Source organism: Montipora capricornis, chromosome 10 (assembly GCF_036669925.1).
Source record: "Montipora capricornis isolate CH-2021 chromosome 10, ASM3666992v2, whole genome shotgun sequence".
Taxonomy (NCBI): domain Eukaryota; kingdom Metazoa; phylum Cnidaria; class Anthozoa; order Scleractinia; family Acroporidae; genus Montipora; species Montipora capricornis.
The window spans coordinates 36,759,762-36,767,261 of record NC_090892.1 but is presented as its reverse complement, the minus strand read 5'-3'; the positions used below and the strand labels follow the sequence as shown (position 1 = coordinate 36,767,261).

At 41.7% G+C, this 7,500-nt stretch overlaps 1 protein-coding gene and 1 pseudogene across 1 annotated transcript in view; one reads left to right on the top strand and one right to left on the bottom strand.

The window, feature by feature from the left end:
• The window catches only part of LOC138018714 (protocadherin-like protein), a 242,109-nt gene that overhangs the window by 85,581 nt on the left and 149,028 nt on the right, over window positions 1-7,500 (bottom strand). The gene's annotated exons all lie outside the window — the stretch shown is intronic.
• LOC138018797 (uncharacterized) lies at window positions 2,083-2,904 on the top strand (annotated as a pseudogene).

Below are 7,500 nucleotides of genomic sequence, written 5' to 3'. Positions count from 1 at the left end.
ACGATTTTAATTTTCCGATATGGCACTAAGAAGTCCTCTGGCAAAATTTACATACTGACCCCCTTCAATTCAGAGCTAAACAAACATAGTTCCTCCCTCTTTGCAAATGGAAAATATCCTTGAACCCACTTGTCTCTTCCCTCCCCTCTACATAAACCGGTCCCTTAATGCCCCTCTTTAGTAATACGGTTAACATGTTTTATAAATCCGCGCCTATACCTCACGGCAGAATAGATAATATTTCGATCCTCCAGAGTTGCTAAAGCTGAAGCAAGAACAGCCATACGAGCAAATGCTGCTGAAATGCAGACAACGCCATTTCGCCAGTTCCCCACGCCTGCCTCGAATCCACATTCCAGTCCTTGTTGGAGTCCTGTCTTGATTCCCGAAGTAACCTCTGGTCATAGACCTGAATTAGTCAGCACCTATAACGCTGCGATGGACCTCTAAAATCACAGCTTGTCTCATGGGAAAATGTACTTCAGAACAGCGACAGTGCTTCATCGAAAAGGCCAAAGAAGACTCCATGCTTGTGTGCGAAGTGATAGCCCCAAACTACGGGAAGGTGCTTTTCAATGCCATGGCCACCTTAGGAGAAATGGATGACGTAGCAGAAGCCGATGATGTGCTCAAAGCCTTGATGAGCGCTTACAAAAATGCTAAAACCAAAAGCACCAAGACGCAAATTCTCAGCCTATATGCGTTATGCGTACAAGTATTCGGTGAGCACACTGAAGAAACTTCACGCACCATATGGAAAACTGTCTATACGTCAGATACATAGAGCGCGGTGTAATGCAAGAGCGATAGGTCCACGCTTGGCTCCTGAGGAGAAGAAATACCATCGTGTCCGCATTTATATGAGCAAAGTTGCTCATTTCGTTGAGTTTATTAATCACCCGTACTTTTATCAGGATGTATCCTACGGAACTAAGTTACTTAAGCGAGACAGTGGCCAGACAATGGAGATGCTAAACGTTGTCCGTACAGTAACTCGTTCTACAATGATTAGTCAGTACATGCAGTTCTGTCAGGAGGAGAGATTTGAACCTGTAAGTCGCACTACCCTCTTCAAGATTCTGGAAGTAAGACAAGCTTTGCAGCGAAAGTCTTTACAAGGCCTCGACAATACGGCCGCCGATGGCTCTGCAGGTTTCCAAAAAATTGAATCGATAGTCGATGATCTAGAGAAAGGAGGGATGGACAGGCAATGGTGCACTGAAATCAAGGAAAGGCTAAGGAATGGGAAACGCTATTTGAAAACCAATTTTCGTGTTCATTGCAACCCTGAGGAAGCCTTTTGTCCTGATCATTGTCGCAAGTTCGCACTTAGTGTCTAACAAGATCCTGACTTCCAAGAGAAATGCTCCCATCAACACACAGAAAACTGCAGTGACTGCCAAGACCTTCGAAACGCATTCGATGAAGTCGAAGATAGAATTCAAAGTGCCCTGTGGATTCCTTACAGCACTGAAGAAGGAGAAGATCTGCTATGCGACTTCAAGCTGGCAAAGGCAGATATCTTGCACTGGAAGGCGCATGTTGTTCGTTCCGTTAACCAAGAAGAGGGCAAAGCAAGATCACTTGAAGATGATAAGTGTGAATCCAAATTGTGCGCTGATAATAATGGATTGGGCGATGAAGTTTCTTCAGCTTAGATATCGAGAAAATAAGTCCGACTGGTTCGGTAAGAGAGTATTGAGTTGGCACATATCGACGGTGATCACAGTCGATCTTGTCGTCAGTGGATAGCTGGAGATGCAGCCATATGCCCATCTGTTTGATGCATGCCAACAGGATTGGTTAGCTGTGTGTTCTATTCTAGAAAACATATTAGGAGAACTTAAGGCCAAGAAGCCTCACATCACCCAAGTTTATTTGAGATCAGATGAAGCTGGTTGCTACCATAATAATTCTCTAATCGCTGCAGCAAGGAGGGTTGGTGAACGGGTTGGTGTAGACGTTTGTCGCTATGACTTTTCTGAACCGCAGGCAAAGACGTTTGTGATCGGATCTTGTGCCATGAAAACATGCATCCGCCGTTTCTGCGACGAAGGACAAGACATTCTGACAGCGTGTGACATGAGAATTGCACTATCTGAACGACCAGTGAAGGGTACCTCCGCAGGTGTTTGTGAGGTTGACGAAGCGAAGTTAACCTTAGAAGTGAACAAAATAGATGGTTTCAGCAAACTGCACAACGTCCAGATTGACGAGAAAACTATTCGTGTGTGGAAGTCCTACAGAATTGGGCGTGGCAAGGAAATCTCATTCGACCAGCTGGTGACAAAAGATCAAGGGGACACCTGTCTCATAGTTAAGGAAGTTAATTCACGTGTATACCAAAGCAGAGATTCTGTGGCGGAGGATTCAGATGAAGGCAATCGTCATCACGATTTGGACAATTCGGACATTGAAATTTTTGAATGTTCGGAGCCTGGGTGTGTGAAGAGTTTTCAGCTGTTTTCAGAACTTGAATCTCAGTTAGATGTAGGGGATCACTGCGTTGATGCTTAAAGACAGTCAGAAACTCTTTACGATACGATTCGTAGAGATTGGGTGGAGAGATTTACCACAACAGTCAACATCACTGAAGATGAACCTTGCAAACCTGTCCACCAGAGTGAAAGTGAACCGGCGCCCACCACGAGCTGTGTTACTATGGGCTGGGCCCTAACCAAGCAACGAGCAGGATCAACTAGATTCCCCGAGAAAGTTAAATACTACCTGATGGCAAAGTTTGACCTCGGAGAACAGTCAGGGCTAAAAGCTGACCCTCAGCAAGTTTCCAATGATATGCCAAAGGCAAGAGATGAGCAGAACAGAAGGTTATTTGAGCGAGAAGAGTGGTTGACTAAAAGCCAAGTGCAAGGGTTTTTTTCACGCCTGTCTGCAAACAGATGAAGACAACAAGCACCCTCGAAGGTAAGCAAAGTTATAAGGAACTCTTTCCAGAGGAAGAAGAAGAAGAGCGACAGCGGCTGATGGAGCACATCTCAGAGGAACTGAGGCCGCAGCATCCCCTTTCATACGACGCCTTCAACTTGTGCGAGTGTGCGAAGAAAAATAAGCTGCATCAATTTAACGTGACACTGCTCAAGGATATCTTGCGCCATTATGAAGTACCATTTAAATCAAGAGACAGAAAAAAGGACCTGATAGATCTATTGATGTCATTTGTTCAAGAATGCAAATGCTTTAATTAGAGCACTACTGGCATGTAAGTCCATTCAAATCTCAACAAGTTACATCGGCTGGAATTAAGGAGGCAAAACCAAGGCAAACTGAACTGTTTTTGTGCGGGTGTGTGTGTGTTTTGTATTTTTCATTTTTTGATGAATGACTAATAGTTGTAAAGCCATTTGTTGGGTACTGATTGAACCCTTTCAACCTCGTCGAACTCACCATCTAACTTTCCACGGGTCGTCTAATCCAGACCGCGCCCTGTTTTCTCAAATGACTCGTTTGCCGACATGCCGTAGACGTTCAAATTAAAGATGCAAACTACAGTAAGCTAAACGTACCGTGATATTGCCGGCCAAGAGGTGGTATTTCATGGAAATTTACGATGGCATCAATGCAAATAACATAATTTTTTCCTCTTTGCCACCGGCTGTTGACTGTTGCGCGACCGGCCCGTACCAAGAACACGGCACTACGTTGTCATGAAAAAGTATTCACCGTGCTCAATGCGATAACCTGCTGCACACTAGCTCAGAACATAATTCTGATCATAAACATTATTCTGTACCCAAGTGTATTGGTGAGGAACAGACCACACCAGTTTGGTTGCTAATTTGCATAAGTGAATATGTAGACGACGAGTCTCCCTTGTCTTCTCTTGTATATTCTTCACAAATAAGCCAATTTTCGTACATGCGAGATCTTGAAGGTTGAACGGAATTTAGGATGAAGTAATTGAATTCTTATAAGTAGTTTTTTTGAAACACATTTCAGAATAAAAACTAGCGATAAAAAACGACGTTTCGATCTCTCTGAGATCATTTTCAAGTAGTAAAAGAAGCGAATAAAATCTGCATATATAAGTACAAATTAAGACGTGAGAATGTCCAAAGATAAAATATGTAAATACAAGCGCTAAAATGTAAGTGTTAAAATATTCTTCGTCTTAATTTGTACTTATATATGCAGATTTTATTCGCTTCTTTTACTACTTGAAAATGATCTCAGAGAGATCGAAACGTCGTTTTTTATCGCTAGTTTTTATTCTGAAAAGTAATTGAATTATCTATATAAATATTTTCTCAAGACAAGGATGTTTCTCAAACTTGCGATCAAAAAATAGTTGGAACGGCGGTTCCTTTTATGTTAAAATGGCGCCGAATAATTGTGAAAATAACGAACCCTTTTACGGCGCCCGCAAGCGAGTGCCCAAAAGTTTTATTCTATGATGTGTTAGCCTTGTATAAGTACTTTCCAGTTGTAGTAGTCTTAGCTCTAGATCACGTCCCACAACTGAGATAATAGCTTTCAAACGCCGGTACCTCCCGCCTCAAAAAATTCTCGGCTCAAGATAAGGTATTTTGAAACATTCATAACCCAGTAAATATTTTGTAGGACTCAATCGTTGAACCTGTGATGCATTAAAGAAGAGTTACTCTTAAATATATAAATTAATCAGCTTTCCATAATATAAAGCAGAGCTTTGCTGGTGTCCGATATTTACAGCTAGATCGAAGGTGTTACAGACGGCAAATTGTGGAGTTCAGAGGTCACCTCGGAAACAGTCCTCTAAAAAAATGAAAAGCATGGAATTGATCAAAGTAAATGCGATATTTGTACATGGGATAGGGTAGTCGACAATCACTGAAAATATCAAGGAAATGGATGAAGTGCGGAAAGTTGCCTTACCCGTTCTTACGTGGACAACCTCTTAATTGCGATGAACTCGTGCATTAAAGTGTCCCATGAAAGAGCACCAATCAGACTGTAAGCCTGGTACACTCATCCACGCAGTGAACTTATAAGTGTGCCGTACGCACGGGGCATGAAGGAAAAGCAGATCACAGTTCACAGCAATACTGAAAAACCTAAAACAATCACAGGGACTAACCTTAAGCCTAAACAATGCCTTTAGTCGCAATTAGTATTAGGCCTAGCATTATTAAAGGGATGAGTTGTTTCAAGAGTAGGAAACAGGGATCTCTGAACGTACGAGGTTTACCGTGGGTCGGAGTTCAAAGCAAGCTGCGAGTGACATATCATGGGATGAAATGGCAGAAAAAGGCGAGCGGGATGTGGAAAAAAGGACAAGACGAAGGGATAGAAAGAGGAAAGCTGGGACGAAAGCGAGTAACGGTGTGGGCGATGTGGGGCTGAAGAGGAGAGAGAACGAGAGGGAGAGAGAAATGAGATCTATTTTTACTCATCCCGTAAGTACAAAGTAGCCATGTATACATTAGATTCTCTTGGGTGTACGTATTGTTCTACAAAACAATAGCGCGAACGAATAATTAATTTATTCTCCATGCATAATGAAGTAGAGCCTGTACGGAAATTCCTCACTGCGTGCGGCCATCGTGAGAATCGAGCTGAGCTCGGTCAATCAAGCGTCCAATACAATACATGGCATTTTCAAGTGGCATCAGTGGCGTGGGAGTTTCTTCCTCCGATGCCATCTTGAACCACTGAAGTCACGCGAGAATGCTATATATGTTATTGGATTCTTGATTGACCGAGCACAGCTCGATTCTCACGATGGCCGCACACAGTGAGGAATTTGCTTCGCGACGCCAAAAACATCAAACATGCTTGATTTCCAAACTTTCCCCGTACACGTGAGAAAACCGCTCAGCAAACCGCCTCGCGAGGCAGTTTGCGCAGCTCTTTCCTCACTGTGTGCGGCGGACTTAACCCCCTGGCTGGTTCAGAACCAGGAAGTCCGCGAATCACGGACTTCCGGTTTGTCTGCGCAATCTCAGAAATTTGAAACAATTAGTAGCTGTTACGTCAACAGTTACCAAAATAGACCCCCACAGAGACTAGGAGTATTTCGGAACCAGCCAGAGGTCGCTATTCTTGGTGCTAATCGCGGCCTCCAGCAATGCATGGTGTATTATACACCAACGGATTGAAGAACACAAAGGATCGGCAGTCAGGAACCATCTCAGACACCAGCATGATATGGAGGCCGATGACATCCGGGAAAGTTCTAAAAAATGTCAGAACACTTTTCGAAATGTTTTTTATTAACACTAAACAAACAGTACGATGATTCCATCCGCGCAAAATTATATGTTTAGATCTTTTTACTTTTTCTTTTTTGAAAACATTTGGTTCAAGTCCGCGTCAAAGGTTAAGGGTTCTATATATATATATATATATATATATATATATATATATATATATAGAGAGAGAGAGAGAGAGAGAGAGAGAGAGAGAGAGTCAGTTAAGTAGATCCCTTGAGCCAACAACGTATCACCCTCAGAGGGATCGCAAATGGATTCACAGTCCAAGTTGAGGAGAAATTGAGACAAAGTTACGGGAAACTCAACACTGGACAACTTCTGGGGAAAACTGTAAATGTCCTGAGCGGGATTTGAACCTACGTCCCCCTGATCACTAGTCGGGTGTGATGACCACTCCACTATCAGGACAACTATGCTGGCAACATGGCTAATTGATCACTTAATGTGTGGCATTTACTTGGGACTCCCTAAGGGCCAGTTTTTCTATGTGATAACGCTGGATCAACATGTGATTCACAGGCCGGACAAGGGTAATTAATGTAAAGAGTCAGTTAAGTAGATCCCTTGAGCCAACAACGTATCACCCCCAGAAGGATCGCAAATGGATTCACAGTCCAAGTTGAGGAGAAATTGAGACAAAGTTACGGGAAACTCAACACTGGACAACTTCTGGGGAAAACTGTAAATGCCGCTCAGGGCATTTACAGTTTTCCCCAGTCATTATTGTGACGTAATATGTCATCGTGGTAACCGGCAAGCCCTGTAAAAACACCCATTATTTTGTCTTTAGTTACTTATATCTCAAAAACGAACTCGGTGACCCCCACTTTTTATTCCTGAAATGTAATCAGAAGGGCATGATGAAATTTTCTGCTTTTTAAAAAAAATTCTGTCTTGTGGATTCAGAGCCACCTTAACTTTGTGATTTTTTAAATTTTTATTATTATTATTATTATTATTATTATTATTATTATTATTATTAAAAAAAAGTGCAGTACTACACTACTACATTACTACATTACTACATTATTACATTACTACATTACTACATTACTACATTACTACACTACTACATTACTACATTACTACACTATTACATTACTACATTACTACATTACTACATTACTACATTACTACCTTACTACATCACTCCATTACTACATTGCTGTATTACTACATTACTTAACATTACTTTATTCATAATAATATTATGTATTGTCAATACTGAAAATTTCCTTTTTAGTTAATTAACAGTAGTATTACTTACTGTTAAAATTATATTTATTGTACT